Here is a 25,402-nt window from a genome sequence, read left to right as displayed (position 1 = left end):
AGAGATCATCTATTCACTAAACATATATTTAAGAGATACTTTTCAAGCACCTAATTTGCACCAGGAACTGTTCTGGCTGTTGTGATTAGAGCACTGAGCTAGCCATAAGCAAAATTCCTCCTTCACAAAGCTTACAGTGTTTTACAGTATATTAATATTGTTTTAGTTGCAAACACTAGAAAGCCATTTTGAGCCAATCAAGTAAAAAAAGAGAGAGAGAAATTTTTCAGCAAACTAGGATTCTCCATAGACTCTAGAATAAGGATGCAGCACCCTTAGAATGGATCCAAGTCCCAGATTAATATTAGGAAATTCAAAACCCTTCTCTATTTCCTTTATTCTCATTTTCCTTTGTGAGTATCTATTCTGTCTTCTGTTGAAAATTGACTGCTGTTTCTAGATCTCACAGCAGAGAACAGGTGTCATAAATAGTTCCCTCAGCTTATATGTGATATTTCAGGCACCCCGTTCTAAGTTACAAAATTCCCAGAGAAGATGCCCTATGAGTCTGAGTGAGATGCTTACCATAGACTCAATTCTCTACTGCCAGAGAAAGGGACATATATTTGGGTTGTCAAAGCTACTGCTGCAAACATACAGATAGAAATAGGGAGAAGTTACCAGAAAAGGGGGCTAAGACTACTATTCAGTGAGTGTCCATTTCTCAGGGAAGACAGACTATGATTTTTTGTGGTGTAATTTGTGATAAGGAAACTATAGGATCTTTAGAAGTACATAGTGCTGAAAAAGGAAGAGCTCTTACTTTTTTAAGGGAAGTGAAGACTTCTCAGTTGAAGTAATGTTTTCATTAAGTCTTCCAGAAATAAGTAGCATATCCAGGTGTCCTAATTTGGGGTTAGCCTGCAGTGTCCCAGGGAATTTCTCATTTCAAGTGAAATTTCATTGAATAAAATCATAAAACTTTTTCTATAGAAAAACTCTTGAATTAATTCTTCTCTAGTGCAATGGCCATCAGACTTTAAGGAGTGTATAATCGTCTAGGGAAGACTTGCTAAAATGTAGATTCTATTATCAAGGTTCTGGGGTGGGGATTCTGCATTTCCTTAAGCTGCTAGGTGATGCTGGTAATGATGGTGCATAGGCTGAACTTTGATTTACAATGTGTAGGTATTTTAAGGAAATATTTACATTTTGGAGATTAATATGCTATTTAATGTCTTAACTCATGAAGCATAATCATCATGTAATGAGTATTAGATGAATGAACCAAGTGATAACAGAATGAAGCACAATCAGAGTTTTTTAAGTCAAAAGTCAAGTATCTTAAGGATTGGATACTGGATAACTGCTGTCAGCACTGCCAGTACTATGACATATAAAACAGCTTTTCTTCAACATATGAGAGGACACATTGTAAATAAAGCAATTTTTTTCATATTGTTATTTTTAAGTCCAATTTTACAGTCATTGGATTCTTTTTTTTTTTATGTTTATTTATTTATTTTTCACGAGAGAGAGAGAGAGAGAGAGAGAGAGAGAGAGAGAGAGAGAAAGCGAGCAGGGGAGGGGCAGAGAGAGGGAGGGAGGTAGAAAATCCCAAGCAAGTTCCACCCTGTCAGAGCAGACTCTATGTGGGGCTTGATCCCATGAACAATGAGATCCGCTGAGTGGAAATCAAGAGTCAGACGCTTAACTAAGTGAGCCACCCAGGCACCCCTATGGCCATTTGATTCTCTGCAATTATCTTCAGTGTCTTCCAGTGGTCTTCTGAAGAAAAGTTTGTTCACACAAATATCACCTGCAACATCCTTTTAATTTCTTAGCTGAATTACTGAGCATATGAAGCTAATTTGGTAGGACAGACTTAAATATACATACACTTTCATTCAAAGGTCAATGTTTAACAAATTGTGAAAGTATATCATAATATCATAATATCTTCCTATATACTGTGAAGTCCCCTGTTTTAAATAAGACTAGTAATTGAGAAATAATAGTATTTGTTTTGACTAATAAAATCAATTTATAATTAATATTTAATGTCGTAAGTCTGGTTCCCAAGAAGCAGACTACAAGGTGAATATTTGTATGCAAGTTTTTTCTGAGGTAATGCTCCCAGAAAAATATACTCACAAGTCACAAAGAAGGAGAACTGAGCAGAGGGAGAAGCTGAACTATGCACAATTACAAAAGAAGTCCCAGCAAAACAGCTGGGTAGCTCTGAAGCTGACCCTCAGAAATGCTCTGAATTGAATCAAGAGGGTAGACTTTTACTTCTCTGTCCATTGTTTCAGGGAAATTTTCTGGGAAAGATTTAGCGGTGAACCATTAACTGCCAATACTCTTAAAAATGGCGGGAATGAGTGCCTCAGTCCTAAAAGAGGATCTGAGCAAGACACTGAGCATCCACTCTAGAACACATGTTGCTCATACTCATCAGCTCTCTTCTCTGCTGCTCACTATAACCTGCCCATCCCCTCACTCATACCTCTATTGATCTAGGTTAAATATGTGGCAGACGATCCATACACTCATTTATGAAGGGTCCGAGCCCTATAACTGTGTCCTTTTCAGGTCATGACTGCTGCACTTGTTGATTGTTGTCTAAATTGGTGAGGACAATACCAAAGTGATTCCCCTACAAACATTCCTTCCTGGTCCCATTTTTTTTTTTTAAATTTTTTTTTTAACGTTTATTTATTTTTGAGACAGAGAGAGAAAGAGCATGAACGGGGGAGGGGCAGAGAGAGAGGGAGACACAGAATCGGAAACAGGCTCCAGGCTCTGAGCCATCAGCCCAGAGCCCGACGCGGGGCTCGAACTCACGGACCGCGAGATCGTGACCTGGCTGAAGTCGGACGCCCAACCGACTGCGCCACCCAGGCGCCCCCTTCCTGGTCCCATTTTATAACAAGAGCCTTACTTCTCCTAGGTTATTTGCCCTGTCCAGGATAATGACTCCATTCCTTGCCTACTGGTTCCTTGGTGACTAGGTGGCAACTATAGCTTAAAGTTTGATAAGATTCTTTCCATGTCCCGTAGGAGAAAGAAAGATTCTCTCCCTAAAAACATGTATGCATATACACATTGGAGCCTAGAGATGCAGGGGTGGAAAGCATACTTGTGCTCTCCATGAGACACTGCACTAAGTGGGGCTACTCCAACTTCTACTCCTTTGTTTCCTGTACCCATTTATTCAACATCTACAGGACACAATATTAATTTGTGGTGTATTATAATTAATTTAGTGAATATACTGTGTCCTGGAAGATATCACTACATCTTTCCAGGTTATCATATGCAAGCAACGACCTTGGCTGTGCCTTCTAAGAGTGTTCCATTACTCTGTCTCCCCAGAAACTTCCTCATAGCGTTATATGGGATAGGATGAACCAATGGTCAAGTAGCCACAGTTGCTTGTCCTTTGCTGTAAAGGAGTCCATTGTTTGATGTGATGCTATATAAGAGCCAATACTGATAACTCAAACATTCTATAAGCCCTGGAATAGTGGTTTGATTGAGGTACCATGGACAGGAAAGACAAGCCTATACTGAATCAAGCTAGAATGTTATCTCTTTAAGAGTGGAAGTGGTTCAATGTGATCAATTTTCCATAAGTATTTCCTGAGACTCCTTGGAAAATGGTACTGAATTATGGCCTCAGCTTTAGTCTCTTGCTGGCATGTTGAACATCTGGCACAGAAGTAGTTAAACTAGTCTTGCCAAAGGGGAACCCATTATACTGGACCAGTGTTTGCCACTATGGCTATTCTGTTCATGAACCCATTGTGTCAGATCGTGAGTGACTGATAGCAGAGGCAGACTGAGTTCTACTAGCCAAGTCATTCTGTCTGGTTATTGAATTACTCTTCTATAGAGAAAGCAACCTAGCAGGCCCTAGCATATGATACATGGAGCCTCACATTTAGTGCCCAGCCCCACTGGTCCGTCCACAAGCCTACTATCCAGACTTTCTTATCTCTAATCTTTTATTGTTCTCCCTCCAGGCTCATGAACAGCCAACCTAAGGACTATAAGTCCATACATGTGAGCTGGGATAGACATACTATTTTAACATTGGTGGATGACATGGGCATTAGCTTTCATGCATCCAGTTTTCTTAGTATTTCCCAAACTTAATGCAGATATATTAAAACATTCTAAATTCTAGACTAATGAATATTTCAATCTGTAATTGAAATTAGTGACTTATATGCATCACTCTTTTATAATGAATAAATATATAATGTTGCAAGTTAGTTTTGATTTAATGGTAAGACACATTCGCTGAGGAGGAATTCCCTTAATTTCTTTTAAAATAACGAAGAGAAATTTATAAATTTCTATAAAGTATAACAACAGCAAGTTTTTAAAATGTAACTTTCACTCGTGTAAATTTCTCTGAAGTTGTTTTTATTGGAGTTTGACTTTAGGACAGGTTGAAACTTTTGAATAGCACCATCTGGTCATCTATTAGACAGTGACACACAGTACAGCAGTTTCAAAATGAAAAAGAAATGAAGCAATGCTAAAAAGTAAAGGCAAAATGGTTTCAATTTCCTAGATTTCTGAATTGATAGAACATTGATATGGCAACTGGGAGTTTCACTTTCTAGACCAGAACCACAATAAAACTAAAATTCATGTTTTCAGTAGCAGAAGTGAAAGGTGTACTATATGGTAATTCTAAGTGCTTGAAAATAAACAGTAGAGTCTAATGGTCTACCAGGAGTCGTTTTTCAGTATTAAAACTGTGTTTCTAAAAAATATAGATATTCATAACTATATTGATAAACTAATTGTCAGTTGTTAAATTAACATATAAGAGCATGTATCTAGGTGAAGAATGAGCAGTGGTGATAGCAACAAAAGATTTTAATGATAGTCATCTAAGTTCTCTTTGTGTATGTATCTGTGAATTAACAATGAAAGTAAAGGTGCAGGGTAACTTGGCTGAAAGAAAAAGAAATACAATCTATGATACAATAAAATCACATGGAACGGGTCTGCTCACTGAAGCATAAGTGGATCCGTAATCACTCCTGGCTATAGAATGAAAATCTTTGCAATAAATGAACTAAACTCTTCTCAAGTATTATGTTTTTTAAAATATTCCTATAGAAAGCATCAAACATACAAAAAAATAATAATAGTATAGTGAACCTCCATTTACCAACTATTCAGTGTCAACAATATCAAGTCCTAACCCATCTGGTTTTGTCTATACCCAAGTCATTTCCCCAAACCCCTAATTACTTTGAAGCAAATGCCAAATATAACACCTTTTCATGGATAAATATTTCGGTATAAATCTCTAAAACATAGTACTACTTTTCTGAACACAGCAACACTGTTACAACAACTAAAATTTATTAAGTCCATATTATCATCAATTATCCTGAGTTTACATTTCCTTTTGTAACTTTTGCTTGATTGATAATGGAGATCCAAATAAGACCTGAAGATTATATTTCATTGAATTATTTCTTAAACTTCTTATATTACAGGCTTACTTTCCATTAAGTTTTTCTCACATTTTTTTACTGATGAAATCTTGTAGTTGGTCTAAGATTTTGTTCATTGCATCACTGTTTAAGTACATTTAATAGATTCTTCTGTCTCTTATATTTCCTGTAATTGGAAGTAGGGCTGTATAAGATTCTGTTTTTTGTGTTTTTTGTTTGTTTTGCAGGATTTCATAGTTGATTGTGTTCATTCATACTCATTAGGAGGTATATGTGTCTAAATTACTCCCTTTTGATACTATCATCACCCATTGATGATCATTTTCTACATCTACTAAATAATTACAGATTGCAAATGGTAATGTTCTAATTCTATTATCCCTTCTTCATTTTTAACAATATATTTCTTTAAAGAGAAACTTCCTTATATCAATTGTTTGGTTAGCTGCAGCACAAATAGCATAGGAACAGTAAACACTTAATGCTTTCTCTGTATTTACCAGTTTTCAAAATAATGAATTAATTGCCTACCCATCTTCCAAAAATGAATATTTTTAAAACAAAAATGTCATTCAGTGTTTATGCATTTAAACATATTTGATATATTTTAACCTATTGTGGTATTCTTTATTTAGACACTGAAATGACCCCATCTCCAATAAGTGGAAACCTATCCACTTTGGTATGACAACACTAGATGTCAGTGAAAGATGCATTTCTTGGTGATATGATAATGTATTCCAGGCACATCTAGTACATTCCTGCTCAGATCTGAATCAGTTATTTCTTAAAGGACATAAAGCACTTTTTTTTTGTATGAAATTGTATTCACAGAGCATAGATTGGATAATAGGAATACTCATCACAGTGGAATCTGTCATCATTTCCTGGCCTCTTATGTAGGAAGAGCTAGGATGTGTAGATTGTATTGTTTATGAAGTACATCATGAGTTTATACTGATACTTCTAATTCAAATACAAGGTGATAGTGTTTTGTTTAATTTCATTGATTTTTATATCTGTATCTCTTTTACTTCAGCCAAATATTCTGTATTTTGGTGACTCCAAAAATTATTGATTCGCTTTATATTTGAAACTACATACAAAACAATCTCAGAATTGTAATACTAGTATTATGATCATCAGTATGCTTATAAAAGGCATTTAGTTCTTTCTACTTTCCTTTGTATATTTCACACCCAAAATGTATAGTCCATTGCTATATTTTAACATCCTTGGATTAGTTTCTCTTTGTATAGGAATAACACTAATTCTACACACATTTAGATTAATTTATTTCATTTCATTTCCATTTTTTAAAGTGATTTTTAATAATTTTATTTAATAATTTTATAATTTGCATGGTTTGAAATAAAATCTACTGAAGTATATTCAAATATGGCTAATTTCTGTCTCCTCCAGCTTATTGATACCTTTAACCTAGAAATAACTTTTTCAAAAAGTATGATTTAGGTTCACCAGAAAATTAAAAGTAAAACTACCCTATGATCCAGGAATTGCACTACTGGGTATCTAACCAAGGATATAAAAACACTAATTCAGAAAGATACATGCACCCTAATGTTTATAGCAGCATTATTTTCAATAACCAAGTTATGGAAACAACCCAGCTGTCCATCAACTGATAAATGGATAAATAAGATGTGGTATATACATATAAAATAATATTATTCAGCCATAAAAAGTGAAATCTTGCCAATTGCAATGACATGGATGAAGCTAGAGTGTATTATGCTAAGCAAAATAAGTCAGAGAAAGACAAATACTATATGATTTCACTCATATGTGAAATTTAAGAAACAAAACAAACAATTGTAGGAGAAAAAAAGATAGAGAATCAAACCAAGAAATAGACACCTAACTATAAAGAACCAACTGATGGTTACCAGAGGGGAAATGGGGGGGGGGCATGGGTGAAATAGGTGATGGGGTTAAGAGTACATTTATCTTGATGAGCACTGAGTAATGTACAAGAATTGTTTGATCACTATACTGTACACCTGAACTTAATAAAACACTACATATTAACTACACTGGAATTAAAAATTTTTAAATAAAAAATGAACAAAATAAAAATAAAAGTACCCAGGACTGGCCCAATTTCAAACAATTAAATAAGAAAAATAAGTAAATAAATTAATAATAAAATAAATAGTATGGTTTCTTTTTCCATTTCTTAAATCTAACCATATATATTATTTATGAAGGGCTATTTATATTTTTTGCTCTGATGTAACTTACATGCAGTGCCTTTATATACTACTTTTATTCCTTCTCACACATTTTTTTCATTACTATTGTCTATTAATAGTTTGTGAATAGCCATGAATAATACTAAAATTACATGGTAACTTTATTTCCTTTGCTTACCTCTTCTCATTGTCTGATATAAAGTAATATCACATTATTCCAAATTAATATCTGAAAGACAATCAATGATCATCCCACTTTATATAATTTCCTTATTCTACCCCAATGTTTAATAATTGTACAATTTGTATTGATACTATGTATAGCTATTACATGCAATGCTGATTTTCTTATAACCCATTACATAATCTTAGATATACAGGTAAGTATATTCAGTGTCAGCACTGGTCCCTGTGTTGATGACTCTCCAATCATTTAGATTGTTTGCACTCATAATCTAATAGACGTTTCAGAAACAATATTCTCAAATTACTGCATGTTCATAAAAGATTGTCTGTAGCCTTTATATTTGAAGGTTAGTTGGGTTGAATTTACAATCTGTGACTCTTATTTTCTTGAATATATTAAATGATATTTTATTTTTGTCTAACAAAAAAATGTTACTTTCAAAGGGTTTGATGGCAGTTTGAATTTTTTCTCATTTTTAAAATTCTTTTTGTCTAGGGGCGCCTGGGTGGCGCAGTCAGTTAAGCGTCCGACTTCAGCCAGGTCACGATCTCGCGGTCCGTGAGTTCGAGCCCCGCGTCGGGCTCTGGGCTGATGGCTCAGAGCCTGGAGCCTGTTTCTGATTCTGTGTCTCCCTCTCTCTCTGCCCCTCCCCCGTTCATGCTCTGTCTCTCTCTGTCCCAAAAATAAATAAAAAAAAAACGTTGAAAAAAAAATTTAAAATTCTTTTTGTCTAGATGGCAAAAATATTTTCTTTTTTTGGCTTTTTTTTTGTTTTTTGTTTTTTGTTTTTGTTTGTTTTTAAGCTCAGTACATTGAGGATTGTATATAAGAGGATAGATCTCTGTGTTGGGAATTTTGTTCTGATTTTTTCAGATATCTAGATATGCCCAACACTGCATATGTAGCTTAAGCTTTCTTTCAATGTCAAAAATATCTTCTTGAATTGTAATTTTTAATATTTCCTTCATTACTTTAGTTTTCTTCTACAGAAAATTTTATTATTTGTACATTTCACCTTCTTTGCATAAATCCAACATCTTTTACTTTCTCTTGTATCATATTGTTATCTTTTTTGAATTTCAGAGTGTTTGTCTTTTCTTCTAATCTTCTTAAGATTTTATCTATACTTCTGTTTTTTTAGTTATTTTTTATTTTTTTTATTTTTTTTTTTTAATTTTTTTTTTCAATGTTTGTTTATTTTTGGGACAGAGAGAGACAGAGCATGAACGGGGGAGGGGCAGAGAGAGAGGGAGACACAGAATCAGAAACAGGCTCCAGGCTCTGAGCCATCAGCCCAGAGCCCGACGCGGGGCTCGAACTCACAGACCGCGAGATCGTGACCTGGCTGAAGTCGGACGCTTAACCGACTGCGCCACCCAGGTGCCCCTTATTTTTTATTTTTAAATGATTTGTCTATTCATTATAATTCTGACCTGACTTACCTTTCTTTGAAGATTGTTTTTTTCTAATAATCTAATTTATGACTTTAAAGTTTCTAATTTATATTGCTTTTTCATAGATTTTACTTTTGTCTTAATTGTCTTTACTTCATCTTTGAAATATCGGTCTATACTTTTTCTGCAAGATATTATTCTATATATTTTTTTTCTTTTTCTCTTACAATAATTGGTATATTTGTATGGAATTTGACCAAAACATTTTTCTGTTTCTCTCTCTCTCTCTCTTTTTCAAGTAAGGTGAGTTTCCCTATACTTTTAGAAAAGATGCAGCAAACTAGAGAAATTTTCTAGTTTCAAGGTTCTACAATTCCATTATCTTTACTGAAGCAATAAAAATATGCATTGATACTGAGTTATGTCTCTTCATTTACCCTCTCCCATCTGTATATTAATATTCTCTTTCCTTGCTTCTATTATGCTTCTTCTCCTGAATTTTTCCTACTCCCAATATGTTTTCATCCCATGGGGATTTCTATTCAAAAAAAACTTTGGTGTGTTCATTTCAAGAGTTCACAGGGCTTAAATGACTTCCAGAAGTTTTAGACTCTATAATTCCCTCAAGGGAATTTCAGCCACCTGAAAACTAGAGGCTAAAACCCCCCTACCAGTTTTCCTGCTTTCTCAAGAATAATATGTTACTCATTTTACCCAGGCCCTGATGACACTTTGGGGGTTCTCTGTTCTTGGTCCCTCCATGTCTTCTACACTAGTACCAAATGGGCCTTGTAAATGTTTGTGCTTTACCTCCACTTGCCTAGATTTGGAGCCTATTTAGTTTTATTATATATATTTATTCTGGGATTTTGGCTTTAAAGTCCTAGTTGTTCTATGTTTTTTATGTGGAAATTTAGGAAGATTAAAAGACTGCAACTGCCATAATCATCTTCCCTAAGTCCAGCAGATATATCAGAATCAATGTTATTAAATCTCAAAAAATATATAACAAATTCCCAAGTTATATAAATAGAGCAAGAGTTGGCAGAGGAAAGGATTAAATTTAAATTAGCAGTAATAGAACATTTATGTCTTTTAAAAATTACAGCACTGGTCCTATAAGATGATAACTATATGAGTCCATTATTTTTATGTACGTGCACACACATACAAACATACACAATGTTGATAATAAGCGAGGAATACCAGAAAAATAATATGTTTAAAAACATAAATAAGTAAATCAATCAATCAATCAATTCTTCAACAGTTAAGTGAAATAAGTAGACCAGTAACTGATTATAGTATCTAAATAGAAAAATAGGGGCACCTGGGTGACTCAGTCGGTAAGTGTCCAAATCTTGATCTCAGCTCAGGTCTTGATCTCAAAGCCAAGAGGGTAAGCCCCATGTTGGGCTCCATGTTGGGCTCCATGCTTAAAATATATATTCATAAATAAATGAATGGCTACTGTAAATGAAAGCCTAAAAGATTATATAGTCTTATAAGAAAACCTGAGTCCCCATAAATGATATGTTTAAAAGGTGTTAGAATACTACAAGATCTAATTCAGAATTCCATCTTATACCTAAGAGATTTTATTTTGTTTTATTGAAGTATAGTTGACATACAATATAATATTAGTTTCAGGCATACAACATAATGCTTCAAATTTATATACACTACAAAACTAAGTGATTTTCTTAAATTCACCCAGTAAATTATGAAATATGAAGTACTTCCTTATTCCCTGCTTTAGCATTACATATATTGCAATCAAATGAAATTAAAAATTTTCATTAAGAGTGCCTGAATGTCCCGGTCAGTTAAGTGTCCAATTTTTTATCTTGGTTCATCATGATCTTGAGGTTCATGGGATTGAGCACCTAATCGGGCTCTGCGCTGGCAGTGGGGAACCTGCTTGGGATTCTCTCTTTCTTTCTTTCTCTCTCTCTCTCTGTCTCTCAATCTCCCTGGCCCTCCTCTACTCCCAAATGTGCTCTCTCTCTCAAAATAAATAAATAAACTTAAATTTTTTTTTCATTAATGATCCAGAACAGTCAAAAGTGTGTTTATCCAACCACAGTGCAAACACAGAAATGTTAATAAAATGTTATAATAAATTACATAATTTTGTATAGTGATAATGCAATACATTTCTGTCACTGCTTAAATTAATATCTCACTGATACTTTCTAATTTATTTTCCTTCTCTGTTACTTTCAATTGTCAAAACTGGTGACCTAAATGTAAGTCAAAATGAGCCAATGTGTTGATTGACACATGATGGACACAGGACTAGAAAAAAAACAAAAAAAAGGGTCACATGTAGGAAAGGAAAATGATAAAAAGGCACAGCTTTTCCTGGCTGTCAAAACCCTCAAATGGTTCCAACACTTTGTAGAATGGTTGTAGAACATTTATTCTCCTAATAAATTTACTTCCTGAAAACCAAAAGCACTTTCTCAAAGTTAGCATGCACTTTAGGATCAATCACCCTATTTGAGATCATGGAAAATAGAACCACAGGGTTAGAAATGATCTTCGAAACCAAGGCATTTTTCGACATTGGGCAGAGAAGAGCAGGGACGTTCACAGATGGGGGACACCTGGGAATGCACCCAAACACAGAGTGTCTCCCTCACGTATCCTGCCTCTCCCAACATCCTGGGTGTAGTGGGGATAACACTGGGCTACAGGAAGAGGGACTGAAGGGCCTGCGTGGCCCATCATACACACTAATGCAGAAGTTTTGGAAACATGAGATAGGATGTATGCAGAGAAACAAAGTGCGTGTGAGCCAGCATCTCCCAACAGGCAGTCAGACTTTGAAAGAAAGAAAGAAAGAAAAAAAGGAAAAAGAAAAAGAAAAAGAGAAAAGAAAAGAAAAGAAAAGAAAAGAAAAGAAAAGAAAAGAAAGAAAGAAAGAAAGAAAGAAAGAAAGAAAGAAAGAAAGAAAGAAAGAAAGAAAGAAAGAAGGAAGGAAAAGAAAAGAAAAAAGAAAGGAAGGAAGAGAGAGAAAGAAAGAGGAAGGAAAAAAGAGAAAAAGGGAAAAAAAAAACCAAGATGTTTTTCAAATATTACTAGTAGTGTAAGTCTTTCCTTACAAATGAGAATGTTCTGGGGTTCTCAATAGATCAGATGAGTGCAGAACTGTGTTATATTAATTCTACAAGAGTATCTCACTTCACTCAGCACTAGTGACAGGTGTCTGGGTAATTCTGAAGCTCTTCAGAAGCCTTCTTCATAGTTTGGAAATCACACACTTTTTTAATGTTTTTATTTTATTTTTTGAGAGAGAGAGAGAGAGAGAGAGAACGAGCGAGGGAGGGGCAGAGAAAGAGGGAGACACAGAATCTTAGAAGCAGGCTCCAGGCTCTGAGCTGTCAGCACAGAGCCCAGCTCGGGGCTTGAACTTCATAAACTGTGAGATCATGATTTGAGCCGAAGTCAGACACCCAACTGACTGAGCCACCCAGGCACCTCTGGAAATCACACATTTAATTCAACTACTTCATGATTTGGGTGAGGAAGTTGAAGTTAAATAATTCCTCTAAGTTAGAAGCAGTTAATCAGTAACAGAGCTGATGTTATAATAAGTATCTTGAGTCCAATTAGAGTGTTATTTGCATTATACATGACACCCTGGACCTTCCTAGAAAATCTTTTAAACTAATTTACTTTTATTTTTCCATTTTGCTTACATAACTATGCCTCATTTTGATTGATGGTTCAGTGTTAATTAAAGTGATATAAATTGAATTATTTAAATGAAGTTATGGAGCTCATGGTTTCCAAAAGACCACAAATAAATCTTTGTGAATTTAAGAATCTTACTGAATAGTGCAAAGCATTCATTGCACACCTTCTCTAGTTTATAAACTCTAATTTATCTTATATAAGCAAAGACCAATTATGTAAACTTATAAATGCACCTGTAGAAAAACATAGGTAATGCAAGGATGTGGAAAGTTTAGCTAAGTGACTCCATGGTATTTCTGCCATGGTATTGCTGCCTTGTCCTTCATTTTGTTTGGCCAAGCAGTCTGCAGTGACCTTAAACTGACATTAGCCCCTCATGAAAGCACACACCCTAGATAGCAGCCTGCAGAGTCATGAGCAAATGTTACCTTCCTGATATGACTTTCCCAGCAGCCCTGGTGAGCACCAGCCTCCCTTGCCTCCCACAGCATTTCCCTTAAATTCTCCTTAGAAAATATCACTTTACAACTTACCAAAACCTCGTTCTTTTGATTTTAATTGACCAATCTAACCTTAGCCAGGGAATCCCAAAGCACTCGATCCACAGACCCTAAAAAAAGCATATGCCTCTTGTCTGTCTGGCTCTCTGTCTGCACTCAGCCTTAATCTCCCTATGGGACCCCTCAAAGCTTTCCTGGTACTTCCTCCAAGACCTGTGAGTAATGAACTGTATTTCAATTTCTCTTCTGGTCTGTTGTTGAATCCAGGCTTGCCATGTAGTACTCTGTGCTCCATCTCACAATTATTAATTTGATAAATTCAAAACAATGAGAGAAAATGGGGAAATTTTTAAGGAACAAAATCATATGGAACAGATACCATCAGTATCTACTAAAACCCACTGGAAAATGAAATAATAGTTTAGATTGATGAACATCATGTCTTTGTAGTTTGTCTTTTCTCTTCCACCTGAACTGTTCTTGTAGCTGAATGCCATGTGTTCCTACGGAAATATAGTAATCTCTTTAAACATATTTAATGGAAAACCAAGTAGAGAATATTAACATTCAAGATACTTAATGAAATTATAAATTTCTCAAGAAACAAAATATATAGCACTAATACACTAATATTCTTTTCTCTGTACTTAGACAAATTTTCATTTTCAAATAAACTCAGTAAGATGACCCTCAAAATAAGCAGCCACAAAAGTTAAATAGACATAGATTGAAACCTGAGTAACTGATTACTTCAAAAGAAAATATCAAAATTATCATAACTATAGTAATGATAAAAATAACTAATATTTATTCAACACTTTCAATGGACAAACACAGTACTCAGTACTTTATATCTATTTGTCTTATCTCTTTATTATAAATATTATAGGAAGTATGTATTAATATTGAAATTTTGCAAATGAATAAACTAAGGCTCATAGCCATTAAATACATTTTAATCTTTAAAAGCATAATATTTAGAGTAGAGAGATTCAAGTGAAAAATCTAGCTTTGTTACATACTAAGTGTGGAGCAAAGACAAGTTATTAAATCTCCCTGAGTGTAGAATTTCTACTCCAATAATTGGGATAATCCTACTTATCTTGCAAGATTATTATGAGAACCAGAGACTATTTATGAATGAACCTGGCCATAGAAGGCATTTAACATGCTGGAACTAATATTCTACTTCTTCACTACGTGTGTAACTAGTGCTTACTACGACGACTGCTATGCTACTTTATGCTGTTCCTATTTCTATCATCAAGAAGACTTTGGCTTTTACTATTACAATTTTATTTCTTCCCATGTAACTAAAATGGCCAAAAAATGCAGTAACCATAATTGTAAGAGTTCATCATAAGCTACTTTCTCAGAGATGACATTTCAAAAGTGACCTTATTTCCAAATGAGTCACACCTCTTGAGGAATTAGTAGGTAGAGTATGTAGAACACTCTGTACTGCAGAGATTAACATCCTCCAGCCATTTCTAAGAATGTAGCAGACACTGAAGCAAATTACTATCTATTTATTTTCCCGAAACTGATATTCTTTGTAACTAGCTGATAATCAGTGGTTAATTCAAAAGATAATCATTCTCCATAATTGGCTCATTTTTAATAATCTTGGTGGAACCTTCAGTAAAAGGTCACTCACTATCACTCCAAGGAAAGGATTCCAGGAACCTAACAATTACTTCCCTGGAGTAAGATTATTTTCCCATTAACCTTTTAAATACAACTACATAAGTTTATTAACAAGAAAAAATCTATTTATTAAACTCAAGAGGATTTTTATGGCATACAATTTGTCATTTTAAAACATATTAATCTCCCTCACCCAGAATTACAACCAATCCGAAACCATCTTAGGCAGTTCATCTCCTGCGCTGTAGTAAGCACAAACTAAAGGTTCATTATTACCACGTAATAATTCTAATGATGTTTTAAAATGTCAGTAAACTCCTGTGTAATCAATTTGTCTTCCCTAACCCCATCTATTATTACTAACACAGGTACTAACATTTTGAATATTGGCCTATCAAATGCAAGGATCATTTAACTCAAAATCACCCATTTCTTAATATTTCTCTGCAGTAATATAAATCTGCTCAATACTTCTTATAAGCCATCTACAAACTTATATACGTTGAACTGTTGATTGGAAATTTAAATTAATAAATGGGTCTTGGTGATAGCTCATATTAGTAGGTCTTCTTGGACATGGAATAATATAAAGATGATATTTTTTTAAAAAAACACTTCAGTTTTTATTCATTCTAACAAAGACTTATTAAATGTACAACTATACTCAACCTCACTTATTTAGCTTCACTTTATATTGAGTAGTCCGCTTCCAGTTTTCTAAGCTGGAATTTATAGTCATCAAAATAATTTCCCCCTTTTCTAAATTCCTTGCTAATGTCTCGTTAATGAACCAATCTTCTTCCATTCCCCAAATATTTTTGATATGCAAACTGCATGCCATCTACTCAGGAAAAGGCAGTTCCAAACTCATCTCTAACTGGTGGAATCTTAGATATCCCTCAAAGACACTGTTTAAATACAGAGCAGAAGTATTATTTCCCTACAGCAAATTGCTAGAATTAGGTGAAAGAGCACTTATAGATATAAATGAATAAATGTCATTCCCTTTGACGTCAGAAACTCTATTAGAAGAGTTACAAATTATATGGAAGAAAAAGGATTACCAATGGATGCCTTCCTTGGGGAAATGTGCTTTCTTCCCTCTACCTCAGGAGTGGGTGCACTTTTTAAGGGCTCATGGATATATATTTAATGAATACCAATTTAGTGCCTACTATGTGCCAACATGCTTCTAGAGATCTAACGGTGACTAAGACAAGAAAACTTACACTCTAGATAGGAGAGAAAGAAAATATTGAAGTAAACAAAAAATGAACATGACAATATACTAGATGACACTGAGCTTTGGGAATAAAAAATATATAATAAAGTGCCGGGACGCTATGAGTACTTTAGATGGGGCAGACAGAAAAGTCAGCTCAAAGAAGTTACCATATGAATTAATAAATGTAAAATTTAACAAGGAAAGAGTAACTGACTGGCAGGAACAAATCGATTAGCTGAATGTGAACTGTTCTTAAAATATTCACCTTCTTCAAGGAGGTATGCTCTCTCCAGTCACCAGGACTCCAAAACTAGATAAGGATTAAATGTCAGAACAGGGACATTAAAGATTCATACATGGTCCAGAAAGTTTGAGAAATGGGTTAATCCTGAATTGGTCACTCTAAGATAGAGGGTTTTTTTTTTTTTTTAATTTGTTAAGCTATGAAACAAATATTTGGTACTACCTTTGGTTCTACCTATTTTGCACAAAGCACTATTCTATGCATTTTCCTATTAATAGATAATTCCTTTACCAGCTTCAGGACTGGACCAGCTTCAGGAAAGATTAAAGTGTTTATAGACTACTACATTCAGCAGAGATTTATTCAGTTTCATGTAAATGGTTAGCATTAACACAATTTTAAAAATTAACTTACTCTCCTTGTGATACATAAAACACTGCTTTTGACATCTTTACCATGATATGTGAACACAAAAGTTTAAATTATAGACTGTTAACACTCTAACCTTTCCTCACCCAAATTTGATACCGCTCATTCCCTTTAGTGTGCATTAATTACTTTGGCTATTTTAACCATTTTGACAACACTCATAACCAAGCCATGACTTGTTCTCAAATGTTTGCCTGAGTCCAGAAAGCAGTGTCATCACTGGTAACTCAAAACAAAACCCTCTTTGAAGGGCCATTATGGTAATTTTTTTTAAGTGGAAAGTTTTCCAGCATGCTAAATACTTTAAAAATGAAAACCAATATTTATAAAACATATCAAAAGTACTTCAGAAAAATTATTATAGGATAGTGAGTCAATAAATAATGAAAGCCTATTTCAGGAATACAGTACCGTCAGCCAAAGTGCTTTATGGATAGAGATAGCTTCAATCATTCTCTCCAAAGTAGAAGGCACTTTATATCATAGCCATTTATGGTAAGAAAAATAAAATGACTGTAACTTACTTAAAAAAAAAAGAGTGTTAAATGACAAATTGTGATCAGTAAAACACATCCAGTTTAGGATGGCAATACTTGAGCCAAAAGTATCATGAAAATTAATTTCATCCTCAAATCAATTATGAAAAAGTAATTCCAAATTGTATTGTCAGTATAACTGAAAATGGTGAGGACAAAATACTTGCATTATGTTAGATGCCAACACTCAGCATATTGATCTATGTGTTTTGTTATCATATGCCTTTGTAAGAACAAAGAAGCTAAGGTTTTACCAGAAAGAGTAAAAACCAAAACAAAATGGCAGCAAAACACATGAGGCCTTATGCCTTACATGACACCAAAGCCCATAAACTAATGAAAACTATCTTTTAGTATAGGAAAAATCAATTCAAAAAAATAGATTTGACTGCATCAGAATTAGATGTCATTAACTGTAGAATAGCTGTTTATAAAAAGGAAGACTTTGTTTAGAATACTATTACTGATGACATGATTCCTTGTTATGTCTTCACAGTGGCTATGGTTGCTTTTATTCCTGTGCCTTAAATTCTCTACTCCTTGTGTTTTGCTATTGTTACTGTACATTCTATAGTGTATACAACTTTTACATTGAGAAGCTGACTTAACAATATTACTCGGGGTCTTTCAAAGCTGATTTATTAACTATCTCTTCTAGAGAAACTAGAACCCAATACAGCATGATCGAATTCTTTGGAAATTCAGGATGACTGGAAGTTTTGCCACCTCGTTTTATTTTGTTGTTGGATAAGATTGCATACCGGTTTTATGTGATTGGCTTGGGTTTTTATCAACTACTTGAACATATATTATTTAATCCCGTAAGTTCTATTAAAATTTTCCTATACAAATAGAGAGTTAAATTTCAGGCCTAGAGATGATGTTCTGGAAATCAATCCCGTTTTTTTACCTGCTGCCCTGCAATTGAGCGTCACACCGTTTAGTATCTATAATGCCATCATGTGCATTTTTTGGATTATTTTTCACAATTATAGATTCATGCTTTTATCATGCCAACCCCAATAGTTTACTACTATGTTCAGAGTTTGTGCAAATATGATTCAAATATTCCATCAAATTGTTCTAATTACGGATCTATTTAAATACAGATAGAGGATAAATTTAATATTTCTTTAAAAAATAATTTGGCTATATAGAACTGAAAGTCACCAGAACCACTGGACACCTCAGATTACTACTGCACTTATTCTATGAATTCTTTCATTGTTTTCTTGGTGTACTTGCTATGCTGCATTTCTTGTCTTCCTCTAAACTCTCTGACTTTCATTATCTGCATGAAAACTATTAATTTCCCCCTCTTTGAGATTCTATTTGAAATAATTCTTTTTTCTTTGCAATAAATATTTCCATTTTCTCCTATGGCTTCAAAGCAATCTATACACTAGTTAAAACTACTTGTTTTTTATATCTCTATTCCTAAATTCTTTCCTCAGTTCTAGTTGTACATTTCCTTATGTCATATTTTCAGCTATGTGCTGATCATTAGCTTTTGCATATCCAAGAGTACTTCAAATTTAGCATTTTAAATGAAATAAACAGGGGCGTCTGGGTGGCTCAGTCGGTTAAGCGTGGGACTTTGACTCAGGTCATGATCTCATGGTTTGAGTTGGAGCCCCACGTCAGGCTCTGTGCTGACAGCTCAGAGCCTGGAGCCTGCTTCCGATTCTGTGTCTCCCTCTCTCTCTGACCCTCCCCCACTCACACTCTGTCTCTCTCTCCTTCAAAAATAAATAAATATTAAAAAAAAACATTTAAATAAAAACATTTAAAAAATGTAAATGAAATAAAAACATATGTTTCCAGTAATATAGTTGGATAGATCATTGGACTTACTTTTCCACTAGGAAAAAAAGAAAGTCAAAACCAAACAAAGCCCCCAAAAAGCAAACAAAGAAAACTCTTTTTTTTAAGCTGATGTATAGTTGACACAAAGAAACTTCTAATAAGAATTATTGAACTAGCAAGAAAGTCATACATTTTCAGGAAGCAAAGAAGTGAAGACAGGGAAGAGAACAAAGCAGAGCACTACAGCAGCATGTCATCCTGAGTACATTTCTCGAATGGGGGGAAGCCATTGGTACACAAAGTCTACTAGAGGAAGGTAAAAGTGTCTAAACCCAAGGCACATCCTAGGCAAGGAACCTAGCAAGTAATCTCTATACAATAAAGCTAGGGCCTTCTCCAGAGTAGCCAAACTGTAACATTTGAGGACACATTCCTGTAGAAGACCATCCTCACTGCTGAAAGCAACTACAGTTTCCTGGGGTTCCAAAACCAACTTCAGTTTTGATAATTTGTTACACAGACTCACAGAACTCATGGAAAGCTATTACACTCACAATTAGAGTTTATTACAGGGAAAAGATACAGATTAAAACCAACAAAAGAAACAAGATCATACGGTGAGGTCCAGGAGGGTTCCAGAGATGTAGTTTCTCATGTCCTTACCCCATGGAGTCAGAAGATAGTAATTTCCCAGTGGCAGTGTGCAACAATACACATGAAGTACTGGAAACTAGGAAGGTTCACCTGAGTTTCCATGTTCAGAATTTTTACTGGGGCTCCACTGCATAAGCATGATTGATTGATTGTCACATGGTTGATCTTCGGCTCTGAGTCAATTGATACCACATGGTCCAAAGTTCAGCCATTGGTCACATTTTTAGTCTTTCTGGCATGGCCAGCCCACATGCAAGGACTATTGAGCCACACACATCTCTTAAGTCCAGTGTAGATAGGCCTGACACTAAAAAGTCAAGGGGAAAGGACAGACCTTTTTTTTGGGCAAGGCCAGTTTCTTTACTACACACGCTCAAAAGGCTATATAAGTAATGTAAAAGTAAATTATGTATAAACTCAAAGAATAAATAAATAAACCAGAATATGAAGAAAAACTGTCTTAGATCTTGCTGCTTACCAGGGAAGAAAACAACAATCATTAAAAATCTGGAACCGCAGCTGAAATTCACATCTTCTTTTGTGAAATTCTAGGGGTGAAACATTAGATTATAGAGAAAGAGATGGGTAGATATGAAGATCTATATTTGTACACCATTGAATACATATTAATACACAGATTTTTTTGTGTTTTTTTTTCATTCATCCTACTGAAGGTTCTCTTTGAATTTAATCATATATATTTGCTGTAATAAATATTCCTTAAAATGTTTTTGCTTGCTTTGAAATTATCAGGTGAAAATAAATAAGATGTTTGTAGCACATTAAGCTTGCAAAGCTTTGTAAAATGTATTGTTTTATTTAATCCCTAAAATGACTCTAAGAAATAGACCTCACCATTATCCCTATTTTACAATCAAGGAGAAAAGAGTAATCAAATATGAAATGCTGCAAATAAAGCAAGTAAGATGATAACTGAGAATTAACAGTGAGTTAAGCAACCTGGAAATCACTGGTGACCTCTACCAGAGAGTTTCTGTAGAGTGGTGGGTCACAAAAGAATGGGGAGAGAGAGATTGGAAGTGGACAGAATGGAATATCTTTCAAGGTGTGCTGCCTACAGAACAAAGAAATGATGTGGTAGTTGACGGAGGAGTGGGATAAAAAGCAGAGTTTTACTTTTTTAAAGTTGAAGAAATAATAGCATGTTTGCATGATAATGAGATCAATGGAGCAGGGGTCAAAACATTAATAAAGTGGGAGAGGTGAGAGCATTAAGGACCCACTTAAGGACTCTGGTCCTGAATTAAAAGTCAGGCCAGTCAGCAATGTTGCCTTTGTTTCTCTCTTCCAGCTGCACCGGTTTAGCCCAGAATGGGCAATGTAGGGTTTAACTGGGGTGTGGCTTTGCCAAGTGGTTAGTACTAAGTGCCTAAGTCTTTAAATCCTTCCTCCTGTCCTTGCAAGTAAGGATACAATATCAATAATAATAGTAGCAATAATCAATGATACTAACAATAAAATACAATATTAACAACGACAATCATAAAATAACCCCATTAGTATCATCTTTTAGTGCCACCTGTGTTCCAAATACAGTTCCAGCACCAAAATGAATCATCGAGAATCCTTGCAAATATTCTGTAAAATGTGTATTACCAACACCAATTTACAGAAGAGAAAACTGAAGCTTGGGGCTGGTAAATAGTACCTCCAAGTCTTTTAGATTCCAACACCCATGAGGTGTAAAATGCCTACCACGGTATTTAAACATAGTAGGTTCTCAGAAAAAGACAGTTCTTACTACTTATGTCTGTTCATCATTTTCCAAGAGAACATTAAAAAGAGAGCAAAAAATTCTGGCTAATAAATGCTTTAAAGTGTGTGGATACTTATGGGACTGGGCACTATTTTAACTAGGCATTATCAAGCCATTAGTAGATAACATGGGCTGGGTGATTATGTCTTTCTGGCCTTCTTTGCTTCTAGCCCAGTTCCAAACTGAAGTCCCATCTTTAAGTACAATTGTTTCTTTATTTTCATTGACCTGTTGTATTTCTCCTTGTTGACTGCACAAGACTTCAGTAAGTCCAACCAATGACATGACACAAAGAATTTGCACAGGCTCCTCTTCCAACTCCTTTCCAGGAAAGGGCTATGCCACACAGACCTCAAATGTAAGAAAATCCACATCCAGTACTTGAGGAGCTCCTACTTGCATTCTACACCTTCAGCAAAATGAGCTCTTTTTAACAACAACAACAACAAAATTACCAAAGAGATCTATGAAACTCACTACTCTTTCTATGGAGGGAGGGCAAGTAAATTGCTTATAATGTAAATTAGGATTGTTTCAAAAGACAAATAATCCCCTGTGCAACAAAGGATTCACTCTTGAAATAATCTCTTCAACAGCAGGAGTGATAGAAGCTTATAAATTTAAGGGAAGAGAGATTTTAGATGGTTGCTAAAGACTTCAGGTACTTTCCTAGAGAAAAAAAGAACAGGATAATAAATTGGAAGAGACTTTTTGAGCACAAGCTGTTCTTAACATAGTTCTAAAAGCAAAAGTATTCAAAAGGGATCCAGAGCTGGAAGTATGGGGAGAAGATAACAGATCTGCAACTAGCCTATAAATGACCACAGTATTAAATATCATTCCTCCAAGTATTCAAATATTGAGTCCATTCATTTGTTTTTTTACTTGATTTTCTTATAATATAATAACTTTGTTCCTTGATCTTCAGAACTCCAGATTCTAAAATAATTGTTTTTTTTTAATTGATTGAATTAATTCATTTCTTCACTGATAGCAGATTTCTAAAAGTGTTTTTCACACTTAGAATAAAGTAAGGTACAATGCTATTAAGTTTTATGAAATATGTGACTCTCCATATCTTACTGTTTTATAACAGTAGAAAACATACAGGAAATCTTATAAGAGAAAGTAACAGCCTTCCTTAAAAAAAAAAAAAAAAACAAAAAAAAAAAACAGGATGGTGAAAACATTTTCCTCCATGCTATTCAATTAAAAATTGAAATGTTCACAGGCATTTTCTTTTATTATTATGAGATGAATACATGTGACAATGAACACTTAGAAGCACAAATAAAGTAGAAGAGTAGAGAATGCTGTCTCAAGAGAATGTAGCTTTCCCATTTATGTATTAAGAATATAATTGTTAAGTTTCAAATCAAGGCTATGAGGCCACTAATTAAAATATTTTACAAAGTAAGTGTCAGGTGAGTTTTACCTTCATAGTAATTACATAAACAGCTAAAAATAAGTGTAAGAAAATAATGACATAACTGTGCTTTGTATAGAATTTTTTCAGGAAGCAAAAAGGTGGGAAAATAAAAAGATGTTCTTTTAATTAGTCTCAAAAATCTTTTAAATTCTCACTGATATCAAAAGCCAAAAAGTGAATTTTAAAATGGTCTCACTCTAAGAATTGATAAGAAGTGAAGTATATTTGAAGTTGATATGATTATATATCTGAAAAATTCCAAAAAGTAGATGGAAAAAGTGAATTTTGTGAGGTAGCAAGTTGTAGAATAGATAAAAATCAGCAGTCTTCTTATATTAAAATAGATAACATTGTGTGTGTGTATAGATAGGATAGATAGATACACATATGGGTGTATATGGGTGTATATGTATAATATTATGTATGCATATGTATGTTTATAAAGACTATATATATTTTATATAAAGAGGCTCAATCTTGCCTATAATTTAAAAAATGCAATATCACCTAAAGATAAATAAGAATTAAAGTTTGGGAACAATATCACTGAGAGTCTCTGAGGAAAAGGCACATTGCAAGAAAGGAACTAAAATACATTTTAACATTTTACAGTTATCAAAAAAAACAGTAAAATTACATAAGCATTTACCCTTTGATAAAGCAATCTCACTTTGGAAGATCCATTCCAAAAGCACACTGAGAAAAATTTATAAAAATTATATGCCAATGCTATTCATTGTAACAAGGCACTTTTAGATGCCAACAGGTATAAGTCAACTACCGTCACAATAATTTTGTGTAACAAATCACAAATTTCCATGGCTTACAAAAGCACACATTTCTTATTCATGCTTTTGCTAGCCAGCTGGGATTTTTCAGAGACATATCTGGTCTTAGCTCCATTTCATAGATGAGTACAAGTCCACTGCCCAGGCTGTTGTTTACCTGGAACCAGTGGGGTACGTGGGGCAGATGCAAAAGAGAGCAAGCACAAACACATCAACTTTTCTCATGCCTTAGCATCAGGTTCACCAGTATTCTCTTTACCAAGGCAAATCACCTAGTCAAAGCTAAAATCAGGGTTTGGCCAGTATATATAACATACCATAAGGAAAGAATGAGTAATATTACAATAGGAAAGTAAAGAATAAGGACTCTAATTCATTCTATTACACAACCCAAATTTTCCTCACTAGGGAACTTGTCGAACAAGTATGGCACATCCAAAAACTAGGGAACTGTGAAGCTATAATGAAGAATAACATATAACCCTGAAAAAAAATCAAGAATACAATGTTATTTGAAAAGGACAAAAGTGAGAAAATGTGTATATTATACTTCCCATCTTTTTAAAATTTTTTTAATGTTTATTTATTTTTGAGAGAGAGAAAGACAGAGCTTGAGAGGGGAAGGACCAGAGAGAGACACAGAATCTGAAGAAGGCTCCTGGCTCCAAGCTGTCAGCACAGAGCCTGATGTGGGGCTCGAACTGACAAACCATGAGATCATGACCTGAGCCGAAGTCTGGCACTTAACCGACTGAGCCACCCAGGCGCCCCTATATTTCCCATCTTAATTACCACGTTTTTGTGACAACTATGATGCAAAAAACTAAATATGTTACTCAAGTTACCTCAGGTACCAATTCTGATTTATAACATAAAACTATGTTCTCTCATGTTTAGTTTATAGCTCATTATCTACAAACCATAAGAAGAAAAAAATAGTGATATAGGTAGGAAGGAGGGAGACCATGTTTCAGGAAATTTAGACCATAAATCTAGATTTATGGTTAAACTTTCTGGATAACTTAGACATAGTTTTGAGACCTCCCAAGACTGAGCACACTGTGTTAGGTATAATAAAGTTTGCTTTGGCTTGATTAAAAGACCTCGTTAGCCATATCTCCCTATTCATGTCCCTTATCCAAATTCCAGATAGCCTTGACTATGCTCTCCAACTTCTTAATGACATTAGCTGTCAGCCACTGCCATTACTGACCTTCCATCCTTAAGCTTTCCTTTTTCCTTACTCAGAATAGCAATGTATAAAAATGTAGCATAAAACCTCTACTAAATTCTTCAGCCCTATTCATCTTTCTGTTGATTTTCTAGTTTTCTCTTCTTTTTGAAGTAATTCTTGGATTCTCTGTGTTCTTTTGTTTCTACATCCTCACCAAAGACACTTGCTTGGCTCTTCAACAGTCCCAGTAGATTAGCAGCACAAACTATAC

Source organism: Leopardus geoffroyi, chromosome A2 (assembly GCF_018350155.1).
Source record: "Leopardus geoffroyi isolate Oge1 chromosome A2, O.geoffroyi_Oge1_pat1.0, whole genome shotgun sequence".
Taxonomy (NCBI): Eukaryota; Metazoa; Chordata; class Mammalia; order Carnivora; family Felidae; genus Leopardus; species Leopardus geoffroyi.
The sequence above is the reverse complement of the archived record's forward strand: the minus strand, read 5'-3'. Positions refer to the sequence as shown.